Here is a 16916-nt window from a genome sequence, read left to right on the forward strand (position 1 = left end):
TTGTGTAACTTCATTTTTAAAACAATGGGAAGAAATTCAGATGTTCCATCATGGGGCACCCTGTTGAATCTGCAGGGGACTGTGGGGCTGGGAGCTCTCTGCCCATCTCAGCTCTCGCGCATGGAAGCAGCTGCCGGGGTAAGCAGCCATTATCATCTGCATGGAGCAAGGTGGTTAAAGGAGGATGAGCCATAGGATTCCTGGCTCCCATTGCAGGGCCCAGAAGGTGGCCCCTTCTTAGACACCTGGAGATCACTGCCATTTCCCTGCCCATGAGCTGATCACATATACCTTGTGCTCTGTCTCTTCAAACTTATTTCATACTGTCTTTTCAAAATCCCTGACTCCTCATCCCATCCTCCTTGCCTCTCCAGTTTCATCTTCTACCCTCCGTCTCAGTTTCAGTCTTCTTGCCTAGCAAATCCTAATCTCTTCTTTCCAAACAAGTCTCTTGATGCCCAATACCTGAGCAGCTTCAAGCCCTTTCGTTTCCTAATTTCTATTTAATCAATGTCACACCCACTAATGGTCCCATCTGAGATTTTTCTCTCCCTCCTCAGACTCCTGTCAATCTCCTAATCCCCAAAATCCTGTCCCACAGGGAGGAAAGCCAGATTCCAAAATTAGCCACGACAGCTCCTGTTTTCAACCCACATTATTTTTCGCTACTAATATCTGATCCTCCTTCACCACTACTTCTTTAATTCACCTGACCAGTTTCCTTCACATTGCCAGCCTCAGGTACTCACTTCTTCATCCAACCCCATCCCATAATCTCACTTTCCCTTCATCCCTTGTTATCTCTGCTCCTGCCATGGTTCACAGCCCTAACACTCTTCCTCTCCTTTCTGCACTGAGATCAGATTCCTAGTCACACCCACTGAAATTCAAATAATCTGGGAATTTAGCAACTAAAATGTTTTGGCTGTGTAAGCATGTGCATCCAGTGTCACACCCTTGGCGTAATGACACCACTATATTGTCAAGACCAAACACAGAGCCTTTTTTTTTTTAATGAATGGTAATTACATTTAAGGCTCAAACTACCTTTACAGGACAAAATTTTTTTCGTTCTTGAAAATGACTGGTTTCCTCTGAAAGAGTTCAACAGATGGAAGACATACCGAACAGTAAATGTAATCCCTGGGGGCTGAAGGTCATGAAGTTATCACCGAATTGCATACCTAATATTATAATGGGAAGTGTCAGGTAATAAATGACAATACTACCAACTGCTTGGATGACACACATTGTTCTGACAGAACACTGGATCTTCTATTAGCTTTAATTACATTAAATTAATTCTCTAGTGTTTGACCTAGCTTTTAATTTTATGACCAACATCCTGGAAGCCTAGACAGCTAAGTATTACTTTGGCACATCACAGTAAGCTAAATTCTCCTTTAATGCTGCAGTAAGGCTGCTGACTCAGTGTGGTTAGCAATGGTGGAAACGGTATTTCTGCAAATGATGGATGTGAGTGTCCACTTTAGTTTCGGATTCCATTGTACATTCTTTCTCCCCTCTCCAGTTGCTAAAGTTCGTGTTGGGATTACTACTCACTAAATAAAACCTGTTCAAGACTAGGGAGGCCTGAAAAAAATGAAATAGACCTACATAATTCACCGAGTTTGAAATCCAAATAAAGCTTCATGGTAGTCCTCTGCATTGGCTGACCTTCACATTTAAAGTACTGAACATTTATAGTTCTTTAAAAGGACAACATATTTTAATATTGTAGGAGGTGCTCTTACAGCTGTGATCTAAGCATGCAGGCAAGGTAAGGTTTGTAAAAAAAAGGTAACACCTTTTCCTAGACCAGGAGAAGAACTTCTGTGCCCAAAAGCTGATCTAATAAAAGATACCAGCTTCCCCAGAAAGCCTTATTTCTCTTATAACACAATGAGCAAAAGCCAGATTTTCAGTTGAAGTCAGCAGAGTTTCAGTACTCACAATGAGAAAAGCCAAGTATTTGCTACAGGTTCCCTGATGAATTTGTGCACAGAAAAGTTAAGTCATGTGACCTGTCTGCCATGCTGCATCATGCTTTCATACCTCAAAACTATTCTGAACAAAGTTCTACAAAATTTCAAGTCCCTATATTGAGGGATTATCAATTCAAAATTAACATCTACCTGAGATTTCAACTCATCACACCAGACCCATAGCTGAAACCTGAAAACTGAATTGCTAGAATCTTTACAGTCTGTTTAGGAAAATATTTAAAACATACCATAGATATATTTTATCTGAGGGGCAAAGTTATTCTCTGATAACTTTCCAAGAGAGATATCTATATTTATAAATAGATATATTTTTATATATATCTATACTTGGGTATTTCTCCACCTCTCAGATTTGTCACAGTATTCTTTAAAATGATGAATCCATTGATAGTCCCACAACCTGTTGTCCAAAATCGTCAGGACAGATAGATTTTAAAAATAATTGCACTTTGGACAGATTCCTTCCCCTTTAAGTTTAGTTGTTCTTCATAAACAGCATTCAGGTCTTCGTCAGAGGATAAGGCACTAGAACTACGGATATCATCTTCGCACAACCAGCAGAAAGACCCCTGAGGTTTTCCCCAGAAGTACTAAGAGTAAATTTGAGCAAGCTGGCTAAAATAAAACACGAAGTCAAGTTCAAATAATACCACAGAACTCATGTCAGGTATTCTTTAGATTGGGAAGTATTTTGATAATTCAGGGGTGGACTTAGCAGTGAAGTCAAGAAGGCCGTAATTGCTGTCCTTGGGCATGCTCACTATTTCTGTTCTTGTAAGGAACAGTTGGGGGACTGCACAGCTTTCTATTTCCCACCCTCTGTTATCAGATTTAGACCATGTTTTTCTCTACCACTCTCTCTGCATTATTTTCTTCACTTTTACGTACTTAAAACAAGTACATAAAAAAATGAGAAAGCCTGTTCTTGTGTGACATACTACTCAATTGGTAGCTCAGTTGGAGCTCCGTATTCCAGCTAAGCTGAACATTCATGCTTTAGCTGTGAGTCTATCATCTCATCATTACACGGAGAGACATCAGTCTCACCTTAGAGTTTTCTGGCTCCTGTGCAGAGAAGCAGCTGCCAGGGTAAGCAGCTATCATCATCTGCACAGAGCAGGGCATTTAAAGGAAGACGAGCCACGGGAGTCTTGGTTCCTATTACAGAGTCTGGAAGGTGTTCCCTTAAACACCCAGAGATTGCTGCCTTTCCCTTGCCTGTGACCCAGTAGTGCATAGCCTGTATCCCACCCTCCTTGCTTCTATCATCTCATCATTACATGCAGAGCACATCAGTCTCAGCATAGAGTTTTCTGGCATAGACATAACATTGTATGAAAAAGTACTCCTAGCATGCATATGCAACTGTATTGAACATGTTACTGTCTAGGTATTAATGATGATTTTGCTGTGAAGTCCAGTATCAAAATGGTTTTCATATTTTAGATAAAAAAATGATAAATATAATTTTTTAGATAGTGAGGAAAATATTGATATAGTCTAATTGAGCTAAATCAGGTGTAATACAGAGTCCACTTAGGCATCTAAACTCCTTGTAATGCCAATGGTGATGTGGGAACTTGAAGAGTTTCTATGAAAATGTTAAGTAAGTTAGCTGACAAAATTTCGAGGACCTCCAAACTGTCCTCCTGACACAGGGTATAGAGCCAAGAAAAGAAAGCACCATGCTTCAGTTTCAGATTAGAAGGGCAGTAGGTTCCTTTTCCTTTCAGGTTACTAACACTGAAATGAACTGCCAGCATCAGTGCTGTCACCAGGCATCAAAAATGACACGAGCCAGTGTTCAATAAGAAATGAAAGCATGAGACTGACACAGAAAAAGATCAAAATAAAAAGGTGCTATTGTGTAGAAGAGAGAAAAATGAACTTCAGTCTTCTGTATTTCTGATAGAATGACACATTATTTATAGACTGGAATAGGTATGTTAACCTTAAATAAAAGGTTAGTGTTTTCACATCGCAGTGTTCGAGTCTTGTTTTTTCACCACTGCCACTTCACCTGCAGAACAGAAAACTTTTTTGGAAGAGGTACGCAGATGGCTGTTGCAAGGAGTTGTTGGATAATTACTTTTGTTGGAGCAATAGCAAAGCAGAGGGATCATTCTTCATAGCATGTCAGCTTTAGCCAGTTCATTATCCACCGTGACAGCAGAAGAGCAACGTGAGCTTTCAGAGGTCACCAGTGCTGCTGGCTGAGCGTGGACACATGGATGAGCTATTCCTACAGTTTAGGTAACTCTGATGCAAAGTCACTGGGGAAAGACAAACTGAGTTATTCTAAAGGACCACGTCTCTCTCTGTCCAAATGGAAAAGGATAGCATTTATCTTTTTCTGTGGTGCTTGAGATAAACTTACTGTTCTTTAGTGAAGTTCTAGGTAGTTGCTTTTTGAATGTGCTTTCCCTGGTGTGCTTTTTTTCCATCAGGGACAAAGGAACGTTAAAAAGCGTAACTCAATATAGCAATCACATTTGAAGTGAACTAATGACTTAAAGTGTCTTGTAAGTTAACTTTCTCTTGTAGCTCCTCCTGTTCTTGTCTTAGGTTGCAGTTATCACCCTTCATAAGCTATTTCATAAGTTATATTGGACATGGTCATGTTCTTTATTTTTCTAGAGAATTTTAATGTATGAAAAAAATTAGTTAGCTAATGGTTTCACCACGATTAATTGAAAGTTGTCTCAACATACAAGACAGGTGCGTAGTGCACGACTGCACAGTGCACTGCAGTGTATGCACAGCAATGACTTCGTCCGTGCAATTTTAAAGAACGTGTCCAGTGATGGCCAGCACCAGATTACAAGCAGCTACAGGCATGGAAGAGGCATAACTGGATCTGGCTGGAATACATGAATTGTGCCAATGCCGTTGAGTTTTGTCAAGACTCCTACGTGCTCACGGTGTATCTCACAAAACACATATTACATTTCCCACGGAGAAAGTGGTATGAATTCAGACAAAGGGACAAAGGTGCCATGCAAAGAGCAGAAGAGTCTTCAGGGCCACCATTTTCTGCTTTGCAGAGGAACACCAGAGGAGAGGGGGCAGGTGGAGCTTTTGCTCCTCCCTGTTGTACCAGCAGAGAGAGAAGATTTGTTAGGGCCCAGGCCTCATACAGAATTTCTTCCTCTCAGGACAGGAAGAAAACAAAGGCAGATTTTTACTCTGACTTAAACAGCACAGCATGGCCCTTGGCTTGAACCTTATGATAAGTTACCAATTTAGGCCTTGTTTCAGCAGCCAACCTTGGGAATCCCCTCCTCCTCGATTTGCACCTCCCCACCCACTCTCAGCCAACATTTTCCTTCAAAGGAAAGCCAGTTTCCCTTGGGAGACTGCATCACCAACTCCTTCAGCCTGCCACGGAGGATGGGACCAGAGAGAATACGAAAGGATCCTTTCCTTCCCTGTGCCACCCCCGCAGATCTCAGCCTAAGACAGCTCAAGGCACAGGACCATGGGAGCAGGCTTGCAGCTCCTAGGAGAGCTCATTTGCTACATGCCTGATCCCAAAAGTGAAGCACTGCATCATGAACTCCAGGGCCTAGGATGCCCCTGCTGAAACTAGATTAGCTGAAAATCTGAAGAAAATAAAGGTAAAACTTCAGTGGAAATGAAGTACAGGTTATGTCATGTTTATTCTTATGTTGCTGCATATCCGCTTTAGTCCTTTCAAAGTCAATTTATTTGCAGAGGCCAGCACCTTGCAGAAGAACATGGCCACTGATCATTTTTGCTGCTTCCTCATTGACAGGCAGTACAAATGGAGGAGTCTGAACCTTTCTTCCAAACAGAAACAACATAAACCACAAGAAAACAATGTCATCTTTTCCCACCCCAAGAGCAGTTTTGCCTGCAGGTAACAGTGCTGAATGAAATCAATGTATTGCTGAAACTGATGCATGATGACAAAGGCATAGCAGTACTTACTGCTGAACCAGAAGGATGCAAAGTGAGAGAAATTCCTCCTTCACCGTGTGTTCCTCTCACTCAGAACAAGCCTTGCTATGCCTCAGGGAGCTCCATTTTTATGATCACAATCAAGCATTTTTCTCTGCATTTTTCATACTTGTGTGTACTGTCCTCAAGACATTATCTCAGGGAGGCACTCCTACAGGGAGAGATGTTGCTGTTCCCCCTTGCCAACATGCCATTTTTTAGAGACTATGATGGGCAACACTGTCTGCTGGGATAGATCAGCATTACTCCATTTGGTGCAGGAGGACTGTGGCACCAGAGCACCACCACAGAAAACTTTTAAACTCATGAATCAAATGTTTAGGGAGCATGCAGGGGAAAGTGTGTGGGAGTACTGGAGCAATGCTTGTGCCAGCTTTGCAGATTTATTACTACAATATCATCATGGTCAACATAATTAAACCTCCCACTATAGGTCTCTTCGTGTACTACATTACAACTGGTATCACTCCCACTACTGACGGCATATTTTCTTGACACAAAACAGCTTTCCACACACCTGCTAGCTCTGGGGTATGGAGATGCAACTACTGAAAAATGCTTTATTGGAAAACTATGGGGTATGATTTGGACTTTTGAATGCATCTTCCTATTTCTCTTCTGCCCCACACTTTCTTTTAATATTACATATATTGGAGTGTGTGGCAGGGGGAATGGACCAAAGCACTTTATCTTAGATTCTAAATGAAATTCTTCTTCATTTAGGAACAGAAGATGACAACCTAGGCATGAAGCATTGGAGGTCAATGACGAATTAACTTCCTCAGCTTCAACTAATTAAAAATGTCTGTGTGGTCTGCTTTGAAAAGGAAAAAAATAAGGGCACTGGAGATTCCAGCATATTGCTGTATTTACAGTATGGTGTCTCTTCACAGGTAAATAAAAAAAGAGTTTTCTTGCCTGTTAGAGAGTGAGCAAAGACTGGTTCTTGTTTTCAACAGTAGGTTCAGATATTTTAAAGATATTTTACCCTGTGTTTGATACATTTGATTGCTAGTTATTTTCTTTCATATCTGCATTAAAACTTGAACTGCATGTTTGTGAAAACCAAAATTCTTTCTATGAATTCAGTGCAGGATGTCTGTTTTTGAACACTGCCTCAGGTGCAACTTGACTTTTACAGCTTAAAAAAAAAAAGAAAAAATCGTTTAAGAATAAAAGGTATTTTTAAAAAACCCTGATGTCCCCGCTCTGTCTCAAACTATTTAGTAGAAAGAAAATGTTTTGCTACTGAAGAAGACCTATTCTAAATTTTTGACGGAACTTGTTGCACATCCTTTAACTTCAGTACTGTGAGGGTTCTGTGTTTTAAAAGATTCAGTACATAAGAAGCAATGCTTTGGGGTATGGCTTTTTGATTCCACAATCACCAAATGAGAGTAGCATAAGCCATTGAAGAAACAAAGAAATGAACTTTGACTGGCCTTTGAAGGGTGCACTTTCTGATTTGCTTCATTAATGGAGACAGTAAAACTGAAGCTTAATATGAAATACTATGAGTAATAAGCATGAAATCTGTGCACTGCAGTACAAATCTGTTCCCCAAATATTCTCATTTCAGGGGAGGATTCTTCTGGCACAATGCCTGGGCTGCTGGCCACAGCCTGCTTGGCTGCCTTGCCCTGTGCCTAGCCTCTTTAGCAGGCTGGTGCTGCTTCCAGGCAATGCACTCAGCTCCTGCTCCCACAGCTTATTATATTTTTAATTTTTTTCTTAGAAAAATACGTTTCTAAATTTAGTTTAGGGACATCAAGCCAGTTGTTGAATCACAAACATGTTCCTGCTACCAAACATAAGCAGTCTGCGCATACATTTCTACATGTATTTTCTGTGTGGAGAATTGCACTGTTCTAACTGAAGAATACATCTGAATCCACTGTGCAACTGATGCTTTGAATTTAGGAGTAATTTATGATTGTTTAAAGTCTTCTAAATCTACTAATTCATTAACCAAAACCAAAATACGCCACTCTTGAAAAAATAAGAGTTTGCACATGCACACTGGGTTTGCATTGATTTCATTAAACTGGCCCAAACTGCATGGTAACAGGGATTTGCTCACCAGAAACATAATTTCCTGCCTGTGCTGTAGGCAGGAGAGTGTGTGCAATGAAGTCATTAGCTAAACACAGGAAAGGAAAGACAAAATCATGGTTTTAACATATGTGTCTCTATGCTAGAAAACATCTGACAGGCAAGAAAATGCTTCATATTTAATGTCTTCTTGCCATATAAAAGGGAGATATAAGTAAAAGCTTCTCTATTCCTGGCTTTCAACATGGGAACGGGAAGAAGAAAAGCCCTGACTCCAAAACCTCCATCTTTGGGCCTTAGGAGAGAACTTTTATATCTACATTTCTACCAGCCTTTCCTCTTCTGTCTCCTTGACAGGAGATGGATACTGAAGACACAGAGAAGAAGGCTGTTCCAGTCGCTGTTCACTTCCATTCCATCTATGGTAGGAAGGGGGATAAGGTTGTTTAAAAGTTTCTGTCCAAGAAACAACCTGACACTATTTCTGAGCCTTCAGCTTTATTAAACTCCAGAACAGACAATTTGCATTGGCATCAATTTTACTTCACATTGAAGATCTTATTGCAGCTCAGGGTGTTTAAAGTGTTCTCTGAAATCAACAGCTTGAAATTCAACCATACATGCTCAGCACGAAGACTCTGGAAAAATAAAGCATTTTCTAATTTAATGATCTCTGTGTTGAGGTGAAACATTAGCTTCTCACCTTAGGGCCTCACGGTAAATCCAAGGCATGAAATTATTGCAAGTGCATGCCTTGCACATTATTCCTTTCCCATAGATGTAGCAAATTTAATGTAGGTTGTGCTGGAGCATGGCTGGAGGGGGGTTGCCCTGTGATACTTGGCAGTCCCTTCCAGCTGCATCTGCTAATAGCAGAAGCCTATCCAGCACTGCTCAAATCAGGAATTTTGCCACTGATGTGAAAGGCAGCAGGATTTAAAATTACAATGCATACCGCTTATTTTCTTCCCCTTGACAATATGGCCAGTGCATTCTGGGTAGGAAGCTAAGTTTCCCAATACTAGTACATAATTTGATCCCTTGACAATAATACACATGCAGCTAAACGGTGCCTGCATAACATTTTTTGCCTCAGTGGTTAAAGCATATCATTTGGAACCACAAAAGCAAACCAAAGACCAGCTCAGCAGTAAAACAGTCATTAGGTGGGGAAATGATGGAAGCGAACAAGGCCTGAAATGGAAACTAGCATGTGGGTATCCAAGGACATTACAGTCGTCTTAGTGATCATTTTGAACACAGATAAAAAAGGATGAAGTACTGAAGTACAGAAATGACTCTGATCCCTATTAAATACCAAATCACAAAGGGATGGCTGAATACAAAAAGCTATTATTGATAAAGCTTCTTCAGTGTAAGAGGCATTGAGCAAGTTAAAGTGACTTTGCCTCTTGTGGGTTTTGGGATTCCAATTTCTATTTGTTTGCTTTATGTCAAGTGAACTATCTGCTTCTCTTTGCTCTTTTCTATTATCTGAGACTCCGCAAGCTTCCCATTCTGAAGCAAAAATCACTTTGAGCGGGAATTTTTCAGGTCTTATGTAAATATACAGCAGAGAGAGAACATGGCCCCATCCCTCCGTGCTGCTGACACTTGTGGTCAGCACAGATGAAGTGCCTTTTCTTTCTCATTCTCCAGAGCAAATTAGGCTCTGTGAAACCCAAGTGGAAGGGAACTCCTGATGCTTTCTCCTCCACCTCTAACAAGGATGTATAGTTGATCTGCTCTTCCTGCATACTGAATAGCTGTGGCAAGGACTCTATCTCCCTGAAACAAAACCACTTCTTCATGCTACCTCTGAATTCGCAGCTTTCTGCCACAAAAGCACTGCCTCAGCAGGGCACTGTCCAGCATCCACTGGGAGATATTTTTGCATAGCTCCCTTTTCTGTAACCAATATTGTCCAAATCTGCCCTTGATACAGAACCAAACAATATAAATAACAGAATAAAGAGAGCATTTAAGAACCCTACTGTTTGTTTCTTCCTTCCTCCTGAGAGCTGCAGTATGCATCGATCGGGAAAGAGAACAACAACATACGCAGAGGGACACAAATATATAACCTTCTTCCTTCTTTCCTGCTGTATGAAGGGTAATACAGGAAATTACTGCTCAGTGTAAAAATTTAGAAGCTGTGCATTAGCGGCACAGCTGAAACACAAATTCTCTGTCCTGAAATATGAAGGTTTAAAGGTCTCTTCCCCCTTACTGCTGAAAGCCAGATACAGTGATCCTGAAATGGAGGTCCATGCCCTCACTGCAATTCAGATTTTTAATTAGTTTCTTCCAAAACAGTTTTACAATTACTTGTAATTTGTCCACCAGTAATTTCCTTCCTTCTTAACAGAGAGACAAACCGCTCCTGGTCTGCAACAGCCAGACTTTTTTTTTTTTTAATAAAGCTGTGTCTTTCTTTCGGTCAATCCCCTTGTTACATACAGAGAAATGGCACCAGAAATTGTATGGAGGCAGATCACTAACATCTCCTTACAAACCTCAATTTCTTTAAAAATGAACATTTAGGAATTAGATAGAAATGGAAGGAAACACAGTAGCCGTGATTTCCAAGTGGCAGTACATGTGCACTTTTATTAATATTCAAATGTATTGCATTAGCACAGCACCTGTATCCAGTCTGCAACCGGTACTTGTATCAAGCTGCTCTATTCAGGTTGCTGCTATGACAACTATCCAGAGGCAAATGTCAGGTCAGCTCCCAGCATATGTGTCTAGGCCCACATTGCTTAGTCAGAAACCTAATAGCCACCTACTCCTACTCCTCTAACAGCTAAAAGTAATGTTGTTAAAATTATTAAATGTTGCAATATTCTTAACACCCTATTCATATGCTACTAAAGCACTGAAAACTTTAGATTTGCCTTCCTTTTATCCCCCAAACTAGAATGGGGGCGAAGAATGTATTTAAAGTGCCTATTTGCAAATTTATGTTCATTTATGTTTCAGTGTAAACCTGGGATCATTAAACTTTCTCTTCCTTGGGGGTTAGATATTGTCTTTCACTCCACCACAATGATTACTGAGATTTAATTTGCCTGGTACAAATCACAGCATGGAAAAAAATTATAGCTGTCATCGTGATGAGAGGTTTCTTAAAAAAATGCATTCAGTGTTTATCATAAAGAACTGCTTCATAGCATCATAGTGCATGATAGTCTGTGCCCAGTGCATAGACTTGCTCTTATCAACTTGAAAAGCTCAAATAATCAAAGATTTTTTTTATGGAGTTTAGCTTTTATAATCAAATAAACCGGTAGCTTCCACAAGACTCAGAAATATAACCTGCTCATTTATCCTAATCTTACATCATATCTTTTAACCTTATGATTAAAAAAAAAAGATATTTAACATTTATATTGAGGGAACTTTTTTGAGATGCCTAGCAGAGAATGAAATACTTGAAGCAGAGATAGAGATGGAGTAAGCAATACTCTTGCAACTGCAAAGTTGTCTTGGAGCCATCTCCAAATACAATCTCATGTGAAGAATTAAAGTTAGTCTGCGTATAACTGGTTTGTTCAGTGAAAGGGAAATTCTATGATTCAGTTCTTTTCCTGCTTTCCCACATTCATCCTCCCTCCTCGCTCCCAGGTGCTCACGTTTTGTCTTGATCACCAAAAACTTCTTATTTCAATTAGAAGAAAAATGCTCATTCATAAATTTTGCAACATCACAGCATGCAAAAAGAATCAATTCTAAACAGCAAAACAATGAAACAAAAGGCAGCTGTTGCAAAAACCACTTGTGTCCAAATAAGGGTGAAGGCAATTTTTTCCTAGTATTGTTCTTATTTGCTTTTCCAAAGGAAGATTTCAACTTTTCATCTTCCTTAGTAAAAAAAGGGGCAGGTCTTCTCAAACACTGATGTATACAAACTACTATTTCCTCTTAGATCTTCCCTCGAAGAGTTTTCATTGGTCTTTTTGATTTCAGACAGGACAGTAACAAGACTAATCCACATCCACTTTCCACAGAGTGCCATAGCCCCACACTGCTCCAGGGTGGTTTATGATGAGGTTTTATAAAACCTACACCACGCACATACCTGTTTGGAAGAAGCCAAGACTGACAACAGTTAAGCTCTTAAAACAAAACTTCCATTTCTGTGACTGACAACAAGCAGAGCCACAGAGCCTCTGCAGCAGCAGCCCACAAAACAAGCATCCCAACCTCTGTTCACTGCCCAGGACAGCAATGACAGGATGACTTTTTCCAGATTTTTCTACTTATTTAACAATTCTTTTTTTGCCCAACCAAGACACAATTTGGTTTGTAAAGTGAAGGACACAATAAACAAAGCCATCCTGTTCACCATATGTAATGAATGCATGTAAAAAGGGCTGTATTTTAGCTCTACTTAATTTGTTCCATGACTCCCTTATTGACAGTAGTCCAGAACTTCCACTTCAGTGCAACTGCTTCACACTGAATATTGCTAGAGATGCAAAAAGGACCTTGAAAGATTATCCCAGGAGAGCATCCCAAGATACCATTCAGAAGCACAGGAAATCTTAAAGGATTCAGATAATGCCTCTTCTATCTCTGACTGAAGTAAGTCATAAAAAGTCAATCCAGTTATGGTTTCTATATATTTATCCACGAGTTACCCTTTTTCAGTACCCAGACTCAGCAGAGATGATTTGGAAAGCAACACAAAAGCTCTGCATTGCCTCTATACCCATTGCCTGATCTGGACTGTGGACAGGTAGCCTGGAGAAAAGGAGGCTGAGGGGAGACCTTATCACTGTCTACAACTACCTGAAAGGAGATTGTAGCGAGGTAGGTGTCAGTCTCTTCTCTCAAGTAACAAATGATAGGATGAGAGCAAACAGCCTCAAGTTGTGCCAGGGGAGGTCTAGACTGCATATTAGGAAAAATTTCTTCACCAAATGGGTTATCAAGCATTGGAACAGGCTGCCCAGGAAGTGGTGGAGTCACCATCCCTGGAGGTATTTAAAAGATGAATAGATGTAGTGCTTAGGGAGATGGTTTAGTGGTGGACTTGGCAGTACTAGGTTAATGGTTAGACTTGATGATCTTAAAGGTCCTTTCCAACCAAAACACTTCTAGGATTCTATGATTATAAGATCAACCAAATCCAGCCCAGTGTCACGAGCATTTCACCATCTGGCAGTAGTATCAGGAAACCTATAAAATTTCAATATATAAATCTATAAAATTTGTGCAAAGGAATAATTTTTTTTAATATCAGGCAGAATTAAAAAGTGGAAGTGACAGAACTCTTCAGTCAGGTAACAGGTATCAAACATGTAACTTCTCGGCACTTAAGCTACAGGCCAACCAACAGAGCTTGATCTCAAGATAATGAAAATGCACTGAAGCTAAAGAGAGCACTTGAGTTACATCTGACATAGTCAGACAGCCAAAACATCATAGTCCAAGCTACTGTGACCTAGTAAACACATTTATATTCCTTACAGAGAAGTCTCAGAAACTGACAATGCTTTTATTGTTACAGCTTCAAAAACTATGGGAAGGTACTTGTTTCCTGACAGACAAGATTACATTGAGTTTCCCATTATGAAATAAACGATTGCCATGAAAAAAACTAATTTTGGAAATAAGTAATTGATATCAGTGAGACCAGTTTTCATTAACTTATTTTTAAAATTGAGTTAAGAAATACAAAGGTCATGTGAATGAAATTTGAGGCATGTAGGTAGAATGAAGGCTTTGTCCTGCTTCAGACCTAACTTTAGTAGACTTAAAAATATCACTAGATCGGGGTTATATTAAGCACTACAGCTATCAGAAATACTTCTAGAAAATAATTCATAAGATCCGATATTTGAATGCATGCAGCACACACACACAATTGGAGAGATTTCTTCTGAAGAAATAACGAATCTGTACACAGGGTTATAAGTATGTAAAGCCACCCTTCCATGTTTAATACTTGTGAAAGAAACAGCTAATAGTCATGAGCATGGCCAATACTCTATCTGTTCAAAAGAAAAAACAAGCTCTTAGAAGTTCCCATAGTTTTGACAATTGAGCTGGTTCTTTTTGCTCAGCAATAATTGAGATGGTTTTTCATAAAACTACTGTTAAAATTAACACTGTAGGCAAAAACATATTTAGTTTGGAAATTCAAATTATTTTACTGAAGTACAGACTTCCATTAGGGACGTACATGCAACATGCTCACAACTTCCTGCTCAGGGACCATGTTGCGCCAGGGAGAGGAGGAGAAATGGAGAAGAACAGGAAAGAGCACAAACAAGGCAAGAAAAGGAGTTCAGGAAGCTGCTGAAGTTTTGTCTTAGCTTCAGGATTGGGCATAACACTCATTGTGTTCTTAATACATTTACATTTTATGGGTAATATTCTGAAAAAAGTGGTGGTGGGGATGCAAATTACATCTCACTTTGAGGCAGATCACCCCTCTGGAGAATAAAAGGCAGACCTTCACTGTGCTACGTGCAAGAATAAAGCAGCCTTAATGCAACACTTCCATTCAGCTCTGAGGGGAAGCGCTGAATGAGTGCTCTTACCAGATCCTCTTAACAATCTACTTTCCAGGACTATCTAATGCTTGTCGTCCATTAGAATATCTCTTGATATAATTTATGAAGTGGTAATTTTCGTTATCCAAATCTTATTTCCCCTTTCCTCCTCCCAAATTTCCGCTGAAGGGTCCTCAAAGCCTGAGTCCACCCATTGGTATAATGCCCGATTTTAGAAATTTACATTTAAAAAGGAAAAGCAGAGACACGTTAACAAGAAAACAAGGCTGCTTTTGGGTTTTTTTTAGAGCTATGGAACAGTAAAAACAATGTGCTGAACTGAACTTTTTCAACCTTTTTTACTCTGTTTAAGAAAAAAATCCAATGAAAATATTTCACTTTGGACATATGTAAGAAAAGTGAATGAAACTTAAAAGTAAGTAAAAGGAAAAAATAGAAGGAGGAGAAGGATAGAGCCCTTTTACCTATAAGGCACTCTCTCTGGATGCGAGGATACAGGTCCACTTCCCATCTCCACATAAGAACCGAGCACAGTAGTATGTGTTAAATACCCCACTCAGAAATACTCTGGAATGGTTTGCTCTAGGTCTATTGTGTTAATGTCACATACTTGCAATAAATAATTAAATGTCAATGGAACTGGGGCTAGAACCAAGGTTTTCTACTTGTCTAATGACTTAACTATTCTGCCCTGCAGGGTAAATTTCTGACTATAAGTTTTATGAAGCTACCTAACACATATTCCTATATTTTTTTCCAGCCAAAACTATTCAGCAAATCTATCCTGGATTCACAAATAGTTTTACAAGCACCAAAGCTACATCAATCCAGCTAATTTACTGCTTGCTGAATTAAATGGCTGGTGCTATTTGCAACTGTCTGCACAGTGTTTCTGGAACTCACAGCCAAAAAGGCAGCAGAGCTGAAGGAAGCAGAACCCAACACCTGTTCTTCGTAAGCAGCTTTGCTACTCTAACATCACAATTGTAATTAAGGTGATCGGTTTGGAGCCGTTCTGCCTACAGATTTTTAATTCTGTAATGAAAAGCAAAGAAAAGCCTCTCCCCTCAATGATAACTGTTACCAAATCCTTCTGTGATAGTAATACCACAAAATAAAGAAAAAAAATCCTAATATGCTTTTTGAGTTCTGACTACAGTTTTAAAATTGTTTTTGTTTCAACAGCCCTTTCGCTGGCTGGAGAGTATTATGGGATTCTCATTTAAATAACTTGAAAACTCTGCCTCACCCAGGCTGGACCAAGGATAGCTTTTTGCAATGAAAGTAACTGATGTTTGCACAAGTCTTTTCTAGTTCTCCTCGGGTAAGCACATCGACTTTGTAGCTTTTTTTTTTTTTTGACTTGTTACTGGAAAATAAGAGAACAAATGAGAGACTATAAAACCTGCACAATCTGAATGAGCACTACTTCTGAACTAAGCCATACTTGACATTACAGTGCTTTGACATCACATGTTATTTGTAAATCTTAAGGCAAATGTACCACAATAATGAAAATACTAGCAAAAAATATAACAGCAAAAAGAAATAGCAATATCCACTCTCAGATCCTAAACTATCAGTGTTCTAGGGATAGTAGTAGGAATCCTTTATTCAGTTAGGGCACTACCTGAAAGAACTCCAAACGAACTATGGATGAAAGGAAAATGTTCTTTTAAAAAATGTTATTTTCCACAATAAGAGTTCATCTACCACGACAGAGGCATATTTTGGAACAACTATTACTAAGATTTGACTTTGTGATAATCATTAAGAGAAATAAAGCATAATAGTCTTTCCAATAAGAATGTTAGACATCCACTGTATCTGTGGAGCAACTAAATAATCAAAGCCTAGAACGAGCTACCAGTTTGATTTTAAAAAATTGAAAGAAATCATGAAATCCTCAGCAAATTAAAAATAATGAAATCCTAACATGCTCTATAATAGGTGAATAATCACATAAGAAAAAATAAAATAAATATTGATATGAGCTTTAAAAATTCACTAATATGTTAATTGACAGCATTTTGCTATATATCACAATAACTTTTCTGTTTCAGGCAAATAGATATTTTTCAGAAACTTACAGTATTTCACCTTACATTTGCAAATGCATACACATTTTGGAAGACAATATGTGCACAGATAAACACACTGACTCATAGATACATGCACCATTTCTGTTGTTTATGTAAACTATATATACTGTATGTTCCCTTTAATTCTAGTATGTAGATTACACACTATGCCCTCAAAACCTACAACCATTAAAAAGCAAATATATAGCTTTATCCAGCTGGACATTACAAATATACTAGACACCCTCATACAGCTTATGTAAATATAG

At 39.2% G+C, this 16916-nt stretch overlaps 1 protein-coding gene across 4 annotated transcripts in view; it reads right to left on the reverse strand.

Annotated features, from left to right (window-relative positions):
* Nucleotides 1-16916, reverse strand: part of NOL4 (nucleolar protein 4) — a 203645-nt gene that overhangs the window by 20067 nt on the left and 166662 nt on the right. The window lies entirely within an intron of this gene.

The sequence above is a fragment of the Nyctibius grandis genome, chromosome 3 (assembly GCF_013368605.1).
Source record: "Nyctibius grandis isolate bNycGra1 chromosome 3, bNycGra1.pri, whole genome shotgun sequence".
NCBI lineage: Eukaryota > Metazoa > Chordata > Aves > Nyctibiiformes > Nyctibiidae > Nyctibius > Nyctibius grandis.